The following is a 17463-nucleotide window of genomic DNA, read 5'->3' on the forward strand; positions in this document are numbered from 1 at the left end:
TTGGTATGTGTTCACAAATAGGTTATATTATTCATCGGCAACGATGATAACTTGGAGATCATTTGGTTATGTTGAAGACATGGACTGGAAGTTTGGATTTGGTATTTTTCCTATTGGTCTAATCGGGTTGACAGATTTGCCTTTACCGATAGATAGGTCTAGGTTATGGACCGATACTCCAGATCAGCACGACATGTTATGGAGATTGTTTATTGATTGGATATTGTGGTAAATGTATTAAGCCGACATGTTGTATCACATCAAGACTTATTTGTAATTGATTTAATTGTAATATCTTTAGTGAGTCGACCTATACATTTGGTCTTAGGTTTTGTATATGATTGTAAGATCTTATTGAAGATTGAGATAGAGATATGGTATGAGTGTGTTCAAATATTGAAGAGCGAAAATAAGCAGATCCTTTTGCGAATCACACAGACATTATTTCAAGGTTGAAGGAAGGTTATGAAGGTGTTTTGATACTCATGTTCAGAGCTTAACTGGTACTGAATCCAAAATTGGAGATGCTATTTTGAGCAGTACATTATCATTGGATTTAACCATCCAATTGTGTAGTCAGTGTGACTCCTGTTTTGTGATTGAGCAGTGAGCTCTAGGTAGTTGGCCTTTCTGCATGTGCAGACCCCATTTGTATACACATACTATCTATAGTAGTATCATCTAATTGTGGGTAAGGTTTCCCACCGTGGTTTTTCCCTTACCGGGTTTCCATATCAAAATCTTTGTGTCATGTGTTGTGGATGTTGTTTGTTTTTCTGTTTTATGCATTAAGTTAAACCAATACTATTATAACTGTTAATCTGTTTTACCGACACTTAAGTTTGGTTTACCAACATTAAGTTTAAGTTGGAATATTTGCATTTGGATTACAATTTATTGACAACTGGTTGACAACTGATTCACACCCCCCCCCCCCCTCTCAGTTGTCCTTCCCGAGACCTAACACTATAATACTTTGCAACTCTTTGTTTCAACTTCTTACCAACATCACCTGTAGATTACAATCTCTGCCTTTCAAAGAAAGTCCTATTTTCACTTCTCAAAGCTTAGTGTTTTATACCTTTTTAGATGAAATGGCAAAAAGATAGCAACTAAAAGGTGACAAGATAGTGTAATTATGACTCATAAAGGCAGAAGGACAACCCAGAAAGGCAACTCATGCAAAGTTTCAAAAATGTGTATTTCACAAATTAAAATGTCACTATCACTTTATTTGCTTAACTCAGATTTGATTTTTATTAAAAGCGATATAATGATATTTAAACACACATTTAAAAACAAGATATTGATGACATGGGACGTGGGAATGTCAAATCACACTGCACTACCCCAACCAAAAGTGTGCCAAGTGTCCTCACATGGCACAAGAGAAATTTTAGGAAGGCTGTGTGGAATATACATTGCAATAATGATGCAACTAATGAATGAATCTAACAAGAAATAAATAAAGCATTAATTTGTGACGTACCTGGAGTGATGTGGCTGCATGCAATTTATAATGATGCAATTAACTTAATGGAAGTACTAGAAAAGTGGCTGCATGTGGAGTGAGATGGATTGGAATAGAAGATAAGAAGGTGAAATGGAGTGGAGTACATAATTTATTATGGATAAATGACTTCCAAAAGCATGGAAGTGTTTATTATGAATTGGCATGGCTCACTAGTCAGAAGGAAGGGCTGAGAGTCCACCTTCGTTGGTTGGAGGAAACCTGAAGGTTGAATCTGTAGGAAAATCGGAGGTTGAAGCAAACTAATGTGATAATTCTGCTTTGGATGAGGGCTTGTGATACAACTTCAACCTATGCCTGTTGACTAGCAATTTTAATCTTACAGGATCAACTGTTATGATTTGAACAACTCCATTCTCAAATACCTGTGATACCTCATAGGGGCCCAACCATCTTGTGTGAAGTTTGCCCAAATTGTCTTTGTACCATGAATCATATAGGTGAGCCTAATCTACCGATTGAAATTTCTTGTCCTTAATGTACTTATCATGCCATCTGATTCATTGGTTTTCCAGTGTTTTGTAGGGCTATTGTCCTGATTTCATTTAACTCATTCAGTTGCATGATCCTTGCTTGTTGTGCTGCAGTAATATTCATTCCCAACTCAATTGTTGTTCTGAGAGTTTTATGCTCAAATTCAATGGGTATCATTTCTTTCTTCCCATATAGCATCTCAAAAGGAGTAAACCTTGTTGTTGTCTTCCAAGATGTCATATATGCCCAGAGTGCTTCCAGCAATCTAACTGCCCAATCTTTCCTATGGAGATCTATAGTTTTGGTCAAGATGCTTTCAATGTCCCTATTGGTTATCTCTTCTTGACCATTGGCTTGAGGATGGTATGGTGTATATTTCCTATGCCTGATATTGTATTCATTTACTAGTGCTATAACAAGTGTAGATGTGAATTGTGCTCCTTGGTTTGTGACAATTTCTCTAGGAACTTCATATCTTGTGAAGATTTCTTTATACAGAAACTCGGCAACCTTGTTATCTCTTGTATGTGTCATTGCCTTATCTTCTACCAATTTAGTGACATAATAATTACAAACCAAAATGTAACACTTACAGTTAGAAGGTGGATCAATTGGTCCTACAAAATCAAGGCCCCACTTGTCAAATGGTGTTAACACCACTTGAGGATGCAAGGGCATTTCATCTAATCTAGTTGGTCTGCCCATCCACTGGTACCTATCACATTTCCTTGTATACCTGGCTGCATCTTTATGAAGTGTTGGCCAATAATATCATGTGTTAAGTATTTTGATAGTTGTTCTTTTTACTGCAAAATGTCCACCATAGGGTTCATCATGGCATGCATGCAATATCCCATAAGTCTCATCTTCTCACACACATCTTCTCATGACTTGGTATGGACCTATGTAAAATAAGAATCGTGTTGTCCATGTGAATTTGAAACTCTTCTCAACAAGTAGTTTTCTTTATTTTGGAGAAAAATGAGAGGGTACCTTTTGAGCAACTAAATAGTTGGCTATATCAGCATACCATGGTGTATGAACAACAATGGAGAATAGATGCTTGTCTGGAAAGCAATCATCCATAACTGGTGAATCCTAATTTATTGTTAACCTTCAAAGAAAATTTGCAACTACATTTGCCTTTCCCAGTTTGTATATAATAGTGATATCAAACTCCTGCATCAAGAGGATCCATCAGGCCAACTTTCCTGAGATTGAAGGTTTGTTCATGAGATATCTGATTGCTGCATGGTCAGTATGAACAAAGAATTTATACCTAGTTATATAATATCCAAACTTATTGAGGGCATAGATGACTGCTAACATTTCTTTTTCTGTTACTGTGTAGTTAAATTCAGTGCCTTGCAAGTTTTTGCTGACAAAATAAATTGCATGCTCCACTATTGTTTCTTTTTGTCCTAAGACATCTCCAATTGCATAATCAGATGCATCCATGTGTATATGGAATGGAAGTTCCCAATTAGGACCTTGATGCACTGGTTCATGAGTTAATGCTTCCTTCAGCTCAAAGAATGCTTTACTGCATGAGGTTGTCCACTGGAATTCTGCATCTTTAGTGAGGAGTGTATACAATGGTGCTACAATTTCACCGAAATCTTTGATGAATCTCCTGTAATTTTTGTTGGGTCCACTTGAATTCATTTGTGAGAAAGATAGTGGCCAAGGACAAAACCTTCCCGTATCATCATGAAGCACTTCTCACTGTTTAAAGACAAGTTATGGTGTTCACACATTTGCAAAGTCTTTTCTAGGTTACTTAACGCTTCTTCAAAAGTTCCACCATAGGTAGTGAAGTCGTCCATGTATATCTCCATACAATCATTAGAAATATCTGAGAACATGCTTATGACTGCCCTTTGGAAAGTATCTGGGGCATTACATAGGCCAAATGGAAGCACAAAGTAGGCATAAGTCCCCCATGGGATTGTGAATGTTGTCTTCTCTCAGTCTTCAAGTGTTATTCTTATTTGGTTGTATCCACTAAAACCATCTAAGAATGAAAAATATTTCTTTCTTGCTAAGGAGTCCAACACTTGGTCAATGAAAGGTAGAGGGAAGTAATATTTCTTTATTGTAGCATTAAGATCCATATAATCTACATAAACCCTCCACTTTCCATTTTTCTTAGGAACAATGACCAGAGGTGACACCCATTCACTATTAGAGATAAGATATATGAATCTTGCATTTAGTAATTTTTGCAATTACTGCTTAACTATTTCCCTTAATACAGGGTTTATTCTTCTCTAAGGTTGCCTCACTTGTTTATAGGCTTCTTTGATGTAGATTTGGTTCATACACAACTTAGGATGTAAACCTTTCATATTTGTGTAGTCCCATGTAAATGCTTCCTTAAGAGACATTAGTACTCTTGTTAGAGACATGGTTTGATCTTGAGTGAGGTTACTATTAAAATTCAACCATTTATCTGGAGTCACTTCAACTTCCTTAATAAGTTCTATTATAGATGCTGCAGGAAAGTGTGGCACTTGAATTTCATGTGGTAGCAGTGTATGGAGTAGGTCTGTGGCTGCAGGAGATCCTACAACAGAAGCTGGCAGTAACAGTTGTAAGGGACATGTATTTTCTACATTACATTCATCAGTTTGATCAGGGATTCCATATTGATTTTGCAAGATATTGGAGATAACATCCTCCTCTTCCTAAAGCTGCAGGAAGGGGTCCCTTCTTATCATCATGAACTATTGTATTGTATTGACTTCATCAGACTATTCCTCTAAATCTAGCCAAACTGGTTGCTCTTGCTCATGTTGAGGTTGTGCGGGTGGGTATAGTGCAAGCTTTTTAGTTTTCATCCCATCTGAGATGGTCATGTCCCCTGACCTACATCCTATAAAGGAATCTATTGTGGCTAACCAAGGTCTACCCAAAATGATAGGGTATCCCCCCAGAGTTTCTTTAGGTGAGAGGATAACAAAGTTAGTTGGATATTGCTAGGAATCTAGTGTTACAATAAGGTCTTCCACCATACCGTCTAGTTTAACAGTATAATTGTTAGCAAGATGCAGGACAATAGTGTAGATCTTAGGTTAGTGATGTTGAGTTTTTGCATCACATTATTTGTCATGACATTTATTGTTGCGCTAAGGTCAATAAGAGCATTCTGAACTTAAACTCCATTAATGACTATTCCCACAACATGACTCCGTGGGTCTGAATACTTAGGTACACAAGTTTTGCTAGCATAATATCTACTAACTGACCTACAACATGGACCATTTGTGGGTCTTTCCTCTTTCTTCATGGCTTCTTCAAACAAGCTTCTTTAATTGCTTTTCCATAGCTTGGGACATCTTTTATTGCTTGAAACAAAGGAATCTTAACACACACGTGTTGGCATTACACACTCAAATGAGAATGGTTGATGCTATCATTGATGGCAACCAACTAGTAACAGGGTTCTACAGGATTCTATTGATTATACTAGCAACAAACTTCGCATACTAGCACCGGCAGCTACACAAAGCTCATTAACACCGACATCTAGTTTACACCTGCAATGAATCATACCGACACTTAGGCCGACATAAGATAATTTTTTGTTTATGCGAATTATATTGTAATGTAATTAATTATTTGTAGCCAACATGATGTATTGTAAAGACTCATATATGTATGAGATCTTGTAGGTTATTTTGTAAGTATGAATGGTATGTAAGCAAAGAAAGGTTTATGGCAGAGGTATTTGACAGAGCTTAAATTGGTACCGAATCCAACATTGCAGATGCTATTTTGAGCAGTACATTGTCATTGGATTTAATCATCCAACTTTGTAGTCAGTGTGACTCTTTTTGTGATTAAGCAGTGAGCTCTAGGTTGTTGGTCTTCCTGCATGTGTAGGCCCCTATTTTATCAGTAATATTTATTCATATTGGCAAGTGAGTAAATATTGTGGGTCACAAATCCCACCGAGGTTTTTCCCCTACCGGGTTTCCTCGCCAAAATTTCTTGTGTTATGGTGTGCATTGATGTTGTCTCTCTCATTTCTCTTTATTGCTTTATTGTTTGTTTATCGGTACATTAATTTGAGTTATAAAGTTGCAAACAAGTTTAAATATTTCATAAACCGGTTAGACACTAATTCACCCCCACTCTCAGTGTCTTTGGGACTGATCAAGTATCTAACAATTGGTATCAAAGCCTAGTCCTCCATTTGAAAAAGCCTAACAACTTGAGGAATATTTTGAAACCGGTACCAATGGAAAGTTTGAGACAACAATTGGAAGGAGCTCTTGAAGATTTTGATGCTGAAAAATTGAAGAATATCAAGCTGGAAGATGAACTCAGAACTGCTCGGGAATTTATCAAAGCACTTCAAGATAACCTGGTTATAGTAAAGAGTAAGAAAAAAGAATTACATAAGCAATTGCAAAATCAAGATGATGAAGAAAAAGAAACTCTTAAGGATATTGCAAACAAATTGAGACAGGAGAACAATAACATGAAGAATGAAATGCAAGATTTAACCATGAGACTATGCAAAGATATTGAAGCTAGAAAGAGGAATGAAGAAGATTTGGCTAGAAGACTTAATGAAAGATCAAATGAATCTCAAAGGCTTAGTTATGAAAATGACATGCTTAAAAATGATTTGATCCACATGCAACATGACAAAGATGAACTTTTGAGATAGGTTAGCACTTTGGAAAGTGAGTTGATCACTACAAATGAATACAAGACAAATTCAAGAAAAGTTTAGATAATCTTGATGATATGCTTAAAAGTTAGAAACCTGATGGAGAAACACTTGGACTTGGATTTGAACATGGAGAAAGCTTCGGGAGTGCAAACAATCATGATCATAGCAAATCGGTAAGGCAACCTAATGCTTATAAATTTAATGGGAAATGTTTTAATTGCAAGAAATTTGGTCATAGAGAAAATCAATGCAGGTTTAGGAATAATCAAAATACAAACTTACCCATCGATCAATGTTCCAAATGCAATAAAAATGGTCATAACTCAGACAATTGTAGAATGAATGTGAAATGCTATCTATGTTTGTGGTAGATTTGAATATTTATCTAATCAATGAGAACTCAAACTGGTCAAGGTTATGGAAAGGCTATTCAGAGAAATAATGTAACTTGTTATGCATGTAACAAGATTGGGCATATTGCAAAATTTTGTAGAAGCAAGACTATACCGGCGAACAAAAAAGGATCCAATAACAAAGGCAAAGAAAAGGTGGCCGAAATCAAGCAAGAATTTTCTAAACAATGGATTAGAAAGAGAGATCAAAGTAGTGGTGAATCTGTTGTTGCACTAGCAGAACAGGGTAGTCCTGCATCGGAAGGAGGTACTTCATCTAACTAAAGAATAATCCTTAGGGGTAAGGAAACAAATTGAAAATCATGTATTTTACCCTTGGTTGATGGTAAGAAGTTATATTTCTTCTTTACCGAGAGACATGTTAAGTTTTCACTTAACCGGAAGCATTTAATGCGGTTGTTGATGAACCTTTTGGTTATAAAGGCATTGTAACCTCTCATTTCGAATCAAAAAGCATTCAAATTTATGAAGAGCACGAAGAGAGCAAAGGCATTCAAGAGGTGAAGCAGCTAAGACATTTTCAAGGCATCTCATAGGATTTCACTTGAAGAAAAGGTATTTATTTCAGTATCATTGCTACTTCATCTTTTGTTCCCGAATTCATTGCAAACCCTACTGTGGTAGAGAATGTTTAGTGTCCTGGACCCATTTTTAAGATCATTCCTGAGATTGCTAAGCAAGATGGTTCTATTAGTGCTTTTTCTAAAATTCCGAAGGGAGTTTATTTTGTTGAAGATCCGCGAATATATATTCATTGCAACATAGAGAATTTAGGGTCTGATGATTTGAAAAACATATACGAAAATGTTATAGCTGACAAACAAGGTTTAATCAAGCCAGAGCCTAAGATTGATGAGGATTTAGGATTTGTTGATATCTTGAACATTCCTAAATTTTCGGATGAGATAGTTCGACTTGTACTTAGCAGGGTTCATGGCGAATTTATTTGGTTATATTTTGTTTTCAAAATTATTGAGGCAATCAAGGCGGTCACTGGTTTACCCTCTACTGGTACTAGGCCTGACAAGAAGATGAAAATCCCAAACAAGGTGGTTATGAACCTAATCGGTGCCACATCTGATAGCAAATCTCTTAGGGTTAGTGATATCACTGATGAGAATGTGAAATATGTGAGTATGGTGATTGGCTACAGAGTTGCTCATACAAATAGGTTAAATTTTGTTTCTAGTTTGTGTATACATAGTGCATATGAAATGGTAAAGAATGGTGCAAAGATTGACATTTGTGAATGGCTAAATGATGAACTGATAGATAATTTGAAGAAGATCAAGGGTGATAAGAAGGGAACCTTCAAATTTGGTAGTTTACTTGTATACTTAATGCTTTATTTTACAAAGGAAATTCCAGGCATTGGTCACAAGGACTTTGCTTATAACATCCCTATTGGAAGATAGATTATGGAAGCAATTACTGGCATAGGTACTGATGGTGACAAGCCGATAAAAGATTATTTCAAGAAATTTCAAACTAAGATGAAGGCAAGGGAAAGGATTCTTCAAAGTATTGTGGAAAAATATGACAAAGAGATATGTTTTATAATAAACAGAGATGAGACATGGATGGAGGCTGTTACTCGAACCATTTGGATAACAGAGATGGGCTATGAAGTAGATTTGAACATTCTTGAGTCTTATGCAAAGATACTTCTTGATGCACCAAGGGAATCGACTGAGAAGATATTTGGAACAACTGAAACAATTGAGAGTAATGTATCCATGATGAAAGAGAGGAAGAAAAGAGACAAATTCATGAGAGATGCTTCTAAAGTAGTTAAAGAGGTAACAGAAGGTCTAATGAATATCAATGCTATTGCTGCTGAAGTAAAAAGACAATCAAAATAACAACCAATAGCTAATGTTTCCTCAGTTGTTACTTCTTCTAAGACAAAAAGTGATAAAGCAACAAAATTTAAAAGAGTTGAAAGGAAGAAAAGGAAACCTTCACCGACACCTACTCCATCTCCAAAGAAGTCAAGGATACTAAGGAAGAAACAACAAGCTAGGAGAGAGCCCAACATTCAGAAAAAGAAACTTACACCAAAGAAACCGACACCTAAGGTATCAGATATTCTATCCCCGGAAGAACTTATAAATGAAATTACCCAGGATGAAAATCTCAGCAATGTCAACAAATGTTATCATACTTTCAAGGATTCTAACAAGGAAACAATTGAGGAAAGTGTCATTCTACATCTTGATATTTACAAGAAATTTTTAATTGAGGTTGTTGATGATTTGCCTAATGATCTTTATCTGAGACTTGAGGCAAAAGAATGTCTATAATGGAATTAGATTAGAAATTAAAGGTTGAAAAATTGTTGGCGGTTCACCCTATCAATTTTTGATAGGAGATTGATGAATTGATTGCATAAGCCAACCGGTAAGTTTTTGCTAGTGGTCACTGGTAGGTTAGCTTAATGGCTGGCAGAGTTAAAGAAATTGCCGATGAAATGACTGACAAATGGGATATATTGTTTGTAGAAAAAGAAAAGAAGGAAGAGAAGGATAGACGGAAAATAGACAAATCTTTCACCAAAGTATATCAGAAAAGTGATAAGGGTAAGAAAAAAGTTGGTGGTATTCCTAACTTCACCATCAAGGATAACCTACCCCCATTGGTTGATGACACACCACAGGTAGTGATAGAGAAACAAGATGAGAAACAAGAAAAGGAACGGGTTAAAAAACAAGTTGAGGCACATGTTGAACATGCGGAAGAGAAAACAGAGGAAGTGAACACTGAGAATATTGATCCAAAGTCAAACATGATTTTCACCATGAATGTGGACACTCAGGATATCAATGTAATTATAGATAAATCTTCTGAGAATGTTAAAGAAAAGAAAACTGAAGCCACAAATATTGAGATCTCTGAACCACTGGTTAACACTGTTGACTCTTAGAATATTGTGGAAACAACAAAAGTTAAGAAAATAGATACCATCCCTGATGCGAATCCACCTAACATTGAGAAACCAGAAGAAGCACAAGTAGAAGCAGAGGTAAAAGCACAAACTAAACATTTAAATGTTGACACTTAGCAAAAGGTAGATAAATTGGCAGAGAAAGAACCTAAATAGAGTATAGCTGAACTAGCAGTCAACAAGACAGAAAGTAAGGATGACAGTAAGATTGTAAACATAGTTGACACACAGAGTGAGAAAAAGGAAGCAAAAATGAATAAAGATGAGGTCAATGATGGAAATAAGGAAGAAGTGGTTAAGGAAATTGGATAAGTATCTGAAGAAAAGAAAGTTATTGCTGAGCCTAGCCCTTCCACTATGGACATCAGACCTACAAATGTGACAGATGTTTTATTAGATTCTATCAAGAAGATCACTGAATGTAATGCCTTAGCATTTAAGGCTATTGATGATGCCTTACCTATTTTACAACAGATAGCATGGGCATGTAAGGTAGATAATATTGTAGGCTCTATTGGTAAGTTTGGCACATTTTCTAAATTCATTTCATCTAATATTCAGTCGATTGATAAGATTAATGAGGAGACAATTAGAGAAAGGACAAATAAGGAGAAGACAAATTTCTTTAATAAATCTATTGAGGACTATATAGGAAAGTTAGATTCCTTAATACCAGCACTAAATTCAACAATTTTGGAGTTTAAGGAACTGTATAGAGATGTTTGCAAGCCACACCATTTGACTATTGATATTGATGATCAGATTAAACAAACACAGAAGGAAATTGATGATGTAACAGATAACCTGATTGGTTCTTCTGAACTCACTTCAGTTTTAGATCAAGAAATGGTAGTATATGAGGAGAAAATAGAAAAACTTGAAAAGGAGAAAGCTCGATTAAGGTTAAAAGCCTAGGAGCTAAAGAACAAACTTGGTCCTAGATTGGACATTCTGTTCACACACCGGAATGGACTATCTAAGGATACTATTCTAGGAGGAAGATCACTGAAGGAACAAATGCATCATCTAACCGACATGATCCAACAAATAGAGGATATCATTTCTGATAGTTCTAACTTTTTGGAAGGACTTAATCTGATTGTAGCAGATATCTTTTAGATTGTACATAAAAGGTTATAGGCAATGAGGTAGAATTATGATTTTTTAATTCTTTTTGACAACCTTTGTCATTGATGTCAAAGGGGGAGTGATAGAGACACCGAAGGAGATCATTTTCTTAGGGGGAGCACTTTCATTTTTTGGCAATTTTGGTTTTTGATTTTTCTCATGAGTGTTGTCATCAATGCCAAAGGGGGAGATTGTTGGCATTACACACTCAGATGAGAATGGTTGATGTTGTCATTGATGGAAACCAACTGGTAACAAGGTTCTACAGGATTCTATTGATTATATCGGCAACAGACTTCGCATACCGGCACCAGTAGCTACACAAAGTTCATTCACACCGGTATCCAGTTTACACCGACAATGAATCATACTGGTACTCAAGCCGACATAAGATAAAGTTTTGTTTATTTGAATTATATTGTAATGTAATTAATTATTTGTAGCCGACATGATGTATTGTAAAGACTCATATATGTATGAGATCTTGTAGGTTATTTTGTAAGTATGAATGGTATGTAAGTGAAGAAAGGTTTATGGCAGAGGTATTTGATAGAGCTTAAATCGGTACTGAATCCAGCATTGCAAATGCTATTTTGAGCAGTACATTGTCATCAGATTTAATCATCCAATTTTGTAGTCAGTGTGACTCTTTTAGTGATTGAGCAGTGAGCTCTAGGCTGTTGGCCTTCCTGCATGTGCAAACCCCTATTGTATCAGCAATATTTATTCATATTGGGCAGTGAGTAAATATTGTGGGTCACAAACCCCACCGAGGTTTTTCCCCTACCGGGTTTCCTTGCCAAAATATCTTGTGTTATGGTGTGCATTGATGATGTCTCTCTTATTTCTCTTTATTGATTTATTGCTTGTTTACCGGTACATTAATTTGGGTTATAAAGTTGCAAACAAGTTTAAATATTTCATCAATTTGTTAGACACTGATTCACCCCCCCTCTCAGTGTCTTTGGGACTAATCAAGTATCTAACAACACGTTCTTTAGTTTGTCCACAATATAAAACATGGGCTCTTCTCTTCATTTTATTGGCTCTACTTTCAATCTTTGGATAAATGGAGGTGTAGTGTCTGATTCTTGTTACACCGGCCTTGATAAAATAGGTGGAGTTGTCTCACTTTGTTGAATGAGGTCTTCTGCAGGCATCTCAGTAATCACTGGAGGCGAAGGTGCATGAAGAGTTGTTATTGACCTTAAATGGATGTCAGTAATACTAACAACATAGGCAAAGTAATTGATAACTCAATGATGAACGAATAGTACCAAACTGGTACTGAGAGGGGGGGGGGTGAATCAGTACAGACAAAATACGGACCTAAACCAGTTCAACAACAATCACTCCAAATGACTGGCAAACAGTGACACCAGTTTGAAATAGAGTGCAACCGGTAAAACTCAGAACAACTAAAACAATCATAAACTGGTTACTCACTGAACTTTCCACTCAACTCAGAACTACACTACCATATCACCTTTATGTATGAACATGTAATCTATCATCATATCTTCACAACAGCTAGTTCAACATGTTTTATTGATAGGCACAAAACACAGAACCATCATATGCTTAACAAGTAATAACAAAGCATCACAAGATAAAAGCATCACACATGACACACATATTTATCACATGGAAACCCAACTGGGAAAAACCACGGTGGGGATGAATACCCACAAGCTTGTTGTTGAACTCTTTGGAAGTCCGCTCTGTTAGAAGCCTTGTCTGGTTAAAGACATTACAAAAGGTTCTGCTAGGAACCGATCTTGTTAGAGATCACTCGATTAAGGGATGGCTACAATACCCCGGTTAAGGGTTAAACCCTGTTAAGGGTACCTTGTTGGAGGATTTCAAGAACTCAAGAGCTAAAGGATTCTAGAGCTCTCTAGCTTTCCAGATCTCAATAACTTTGAGTTACCCTGTTAAGGGATTTACAACAAGTCGGTTAAGGCTACCCTGTTAGGGGATTTTCCAACTGTTGAGGTGGTTAGAGATCAATAGGTATTACAATGATCTGGTAACAACACTCAATGCCAATGCAGATCCGCTTAAGCTCCTCTTCACCTTTTGCACTTACACTCTGCAAGTATCACTTCTCTCCTCTAGTCTGGCAAGGATCTCGTATCCCTTCTCTTGGATACTCACACACAACTTTTTCCAACAACCTCTAAAAGAATCACAACATCGACCTTATAGGACAACAGACAGGTCGGTAGCATAAACCCTAAACCCTAGACCTGTTAGGTTAAGGAATTCAAATAGTTCAATCCTGATCGTTGATCATACTGTATTAAATGCAACAGATCTTGAATAAATCTCAAGACATTCTCCATCGTTCATTATCCACCAATTTCATGGTGGCTGGTACTCCATCACGCGTTTTCACCATTTACAAACTTCGCACATTCCCGAGGTAGATAGGGATAGTCTTCTTCATGCAAGATCCTTCATGCGCACAAGGCTGACGTGGCAACATGATATGTTCTTTGTTATACTACTTACTCATTACACAAAGATCATCGGTTGAGCCATATAGGCTTGAAGCACTTCAAACGGAAACCCTAAAGTTGAGACTACCAACCGGTAGTCATACAACGCTTCCATGTGTCGGTTCCCATAACCATATGTTGGTTCATCTTGAACAAGCACACCGCTTCACTTTGTCACAAATGCCGGTTTACAGTGTTATACTAGTTCTCACATATGCCGGTTCATACCTGTTCAATATATTGACATCAATGACAACATACAATGTCATTATGTCAACATACCGGTTCACATAATGCCAACAATCTCCCCCTTTGGCATTGATGGCAATATACAAAGATATCTCTCCGCTTCACATTTTCTCCCCCAATTTCTGCAGATATCTTCTCCGCTTGACATCTTCTCCCCCTTTGACAACAATGCCAAAGTGGAGGCTCAAGCTTCTCAGTTCCATTATGTTGCTCCCCTTGAGGAGTAGCATCCTTCAATACATCAATCCTGAAGAAATATTTGACTATGCAATACATGACTAATGTGGAGAATATACCTTTAGTTCACCTCTTGAAGGGGCAGTACCCCTAATTCACCTCTTAAGTGTGTAAATGTAGTCTTTGGGAGAGGCTTGGTGAATATGTCTGCTAACTACTCCTTACTGGACACATGCTCCAGTGCAATCTCTTTGTTCTGAACCTTTTCCCTCAAGAAATGATACTTAAGCTCAAAGTGCTTGGTTCTAGAATGTAAAACCGGATTCTTTGAAATATTGATAGCACTTGTGTTATCACAGAATATACTTATCGGTTCAAGTACAGGGATTTTGAATCCTTTCAGTACATGCTTCATCCAAATTGTCTGAGTGCAGTTCATGAAAGCTGCAACATACTCCGCTTCCATTGTAGACTGAGAGATACAACTCTGCTTTTTACTCATCCATGAGACCGGTCTACCACCAAGGAAGAATGCACCACTAGTTGTGCTCTTCTGGTCATCTACATTACCAGCTCAATCAGCATCTATGAACACTTTCAATTTGAAGTCCTTTCTATATGGATACCACAATCCATAGTCAACAGTTCCCTTCAAATACCTAAGAATCCGCTTGATTGCAACCAAGTGGGATTCTCTTGGACTTTTCTGGAACCTTGCAGTAATGCCAAGTGCATGTGCAATATCCGGTCTGCTATGTATTACATAATGCAACTTACCAATCATTGATCGGTATTCCTTCTCATCAACCAATGCAGAGTCATCCTCTTTGGATAGTTTACAACCAGTCACCATCAGTGTACCAACCGGTTTGCTATCTTCCATGCCAAAGGTCTTCAACACCTCTTTGACATATATGGACTGAGTGATAAAGATTCCATCCTTCATCTATTGAATTTGTAGTCCAATGAAGAACTTAATCTCCCCTATGAGTGACATCTCAAACTCTTCCTTCATCTCATCAGCAAACTCATGACTCATCTTGTCATCACCACCAAAGATAATGTCATCAACAAATACCTCACAGATCAGGATCTGATCTCCTTCAGACTTCAAGTAAATATTGCTATCTTCACTTGTTCTCTCAAATCCAATCTTCACAAGATGGGAATGTAGGCGCTCATACCATGCCCTAGGTGCTTGCTTTAGACCATATAAGGCTTTATGTAGCCTACATACCATGTCACTATCTTCAGATAGGGAAAACCCATCTAGTTGCTCAATATACACATCCTCTTTAAGTACACCATTTAGGAATGCAGATTTTACATCCATTTGATATACTTTCAAGCCTTTAAAAGCTACAACATACAAACTCCTTCCAATCTAGCTACAGGAGCAAAGGTTTCTCCATAGTCTTCTCCTTCTTCTTAAGCATATCCTTTGCACACCAATCTGGCTTTATTCCTAATCATTGTGCCATCCTCATTCAGCTTGTTTCTGAACACCCATTTGGTGCCAATGAAATTTTTATGCTCTGGTCTGGGTACCAAGGACCATGTACCATTTTTCTCTATCTGGTCAAGTTCCTCTTCCATTTCCTTGATCCATTCTTCATCTTTGTGAGCCTCTTTGAATGATTTAGGCTCAAATTTAGAGATCATACATAAGTTTTCTCTGATCTTTCTTCTTGTAAGGATTCGTACATCCTTATCTCCTATGATCTACTTAGGATCATGATTCAGCTTGACATACCGAGGAATGGTCTTGACTGGTTCTTCTTGCTTTTCCTCTTCATCCTCATCTTCATCAGTATCAGTATTCACCGGTTCAGGAACACCGTTACTGGTACTTGGTTGACTAACAACCGGTTCCCAGAAGGTTGCAACCGGTTCATTTACAACTTGCTCACTACCAGTTTCCTCAGTTTTCTCAGAGGATTCATCAACTCTTACATTGATACTTTCCATAATTCTCTGAGTCCTATTGTTGTAACACTTGAGAGCTTTACTCTTGGTGGAATATCCTAGGAATATTCCCTCATCGCATTTAGCTTCAAATTTGCCTTGATGTTCACTCCGCTTGATGTAACATCTGCTACCAAATACCCTAAAGTATCTAACCACAGGTGTCTTACTGGTCCAATACTCATAAGGAGTTTTTTCCTTACCTTTCTTGATGAGTACCCGGTTCATTGTGTAGACTACAGTGCTCACCGCTTCTCTCCAAAAGGTGTGAGCTACCTTTCCTTGAATCAACATGGTTCTAGTTTCTTCAACCACAGTCCGATTATTCCTCTCTGCTAGGCCATTTTGTTGTGGAGTCCAGGGGGCAGACAGTTGCCTCTTGATGCAAAATTCTTCACAATACTTGTTGAATTCACCGGAAGTGAATTCCCCTCCTTGATCAGTTCTGAGACACTTGATCCTTTTACCACTTTCCTTCTCCACTAATGCTCTGAAATTTTTGAACTTCACAAAGGCTTCAGACTTGTCTTTCAAGAATGTGACCCACATCATTCTTGAGTAGTCATCAATGAGAATCATGAAGTATCTATCACCCTACACAGTTCTAGTTTTCATAGGACCACACAAATCAGTATGCACAAGATCAAGCAAGTTGTCAGCAGTGAAAGATTTACCTTTAAAGGTTGAGGAAGACATTTTCCCCAATTAAAACTCTCTGCACAAGGTATTGTCCGGTTTGCTTAGCACCGGCAACCCTCTAACTGCCTTGATCTTACTAGCCTTCACAATGTTATCAAAGTTTACATGGCAAAGTATCCTATGCCATATCGAGCTATCATCAAACTTAGCCATAAGACATGTACTTATATTTGCATTCAGATGAAATAGGTTACCTTTGGTCTGCATGCTGGTGGCCACCAATTCACCATCTTTTCCTTTGATTCTACAAACTCCATTCTTGAATTCCAGAGTGAGGCCACTATCATTCAACTAGGCAACACTCAGAAGGTTGTGTCTAAGACCATCAACCCAGTACACATTGTCAGCACTGCTCTTTCCATTCAGAGAGATGGACCCTCTACCTTTGAACATGCATGGTCCATCATTTCCAAAGTGAACCACACCTCCATCATACTCCTCCAAGGATAGAAACTTGCTCTGGTCACCAGTCATATGGTGAGAACAACCACTGTCAATGATCCACTCAATGGAATTATCAAATCGGGAGACAAGAGCCTTCTTGTCTGACACATCTTCTTTGACAACAACAAACACAATATCTTCATTTTATTCATCCTCTGATTCTTCATCTGTGACACCTTCATCAACTGCCACAAAATAGTTTCTCCAGTTTCCTCCTTTGAATTTCCTGAACCTTTCTGGTTTGTCCTTGTTAT

Source organism: Cryptomeria japonica, chromosome 1 (assembly GCF_030272615.1).
Source record: "Cryptomeria japonica chromosome 1, Sugi_1.0, whole genome shotgun sequence".
Classification (NCBI taxonomy): domain Eukaryota; kingdom Viridiplantae; phylum Streptophyta; class Pinopsida; order Cupressales; family Cupressaceae; genus Cryptomeria; species Cryptomeria japonica.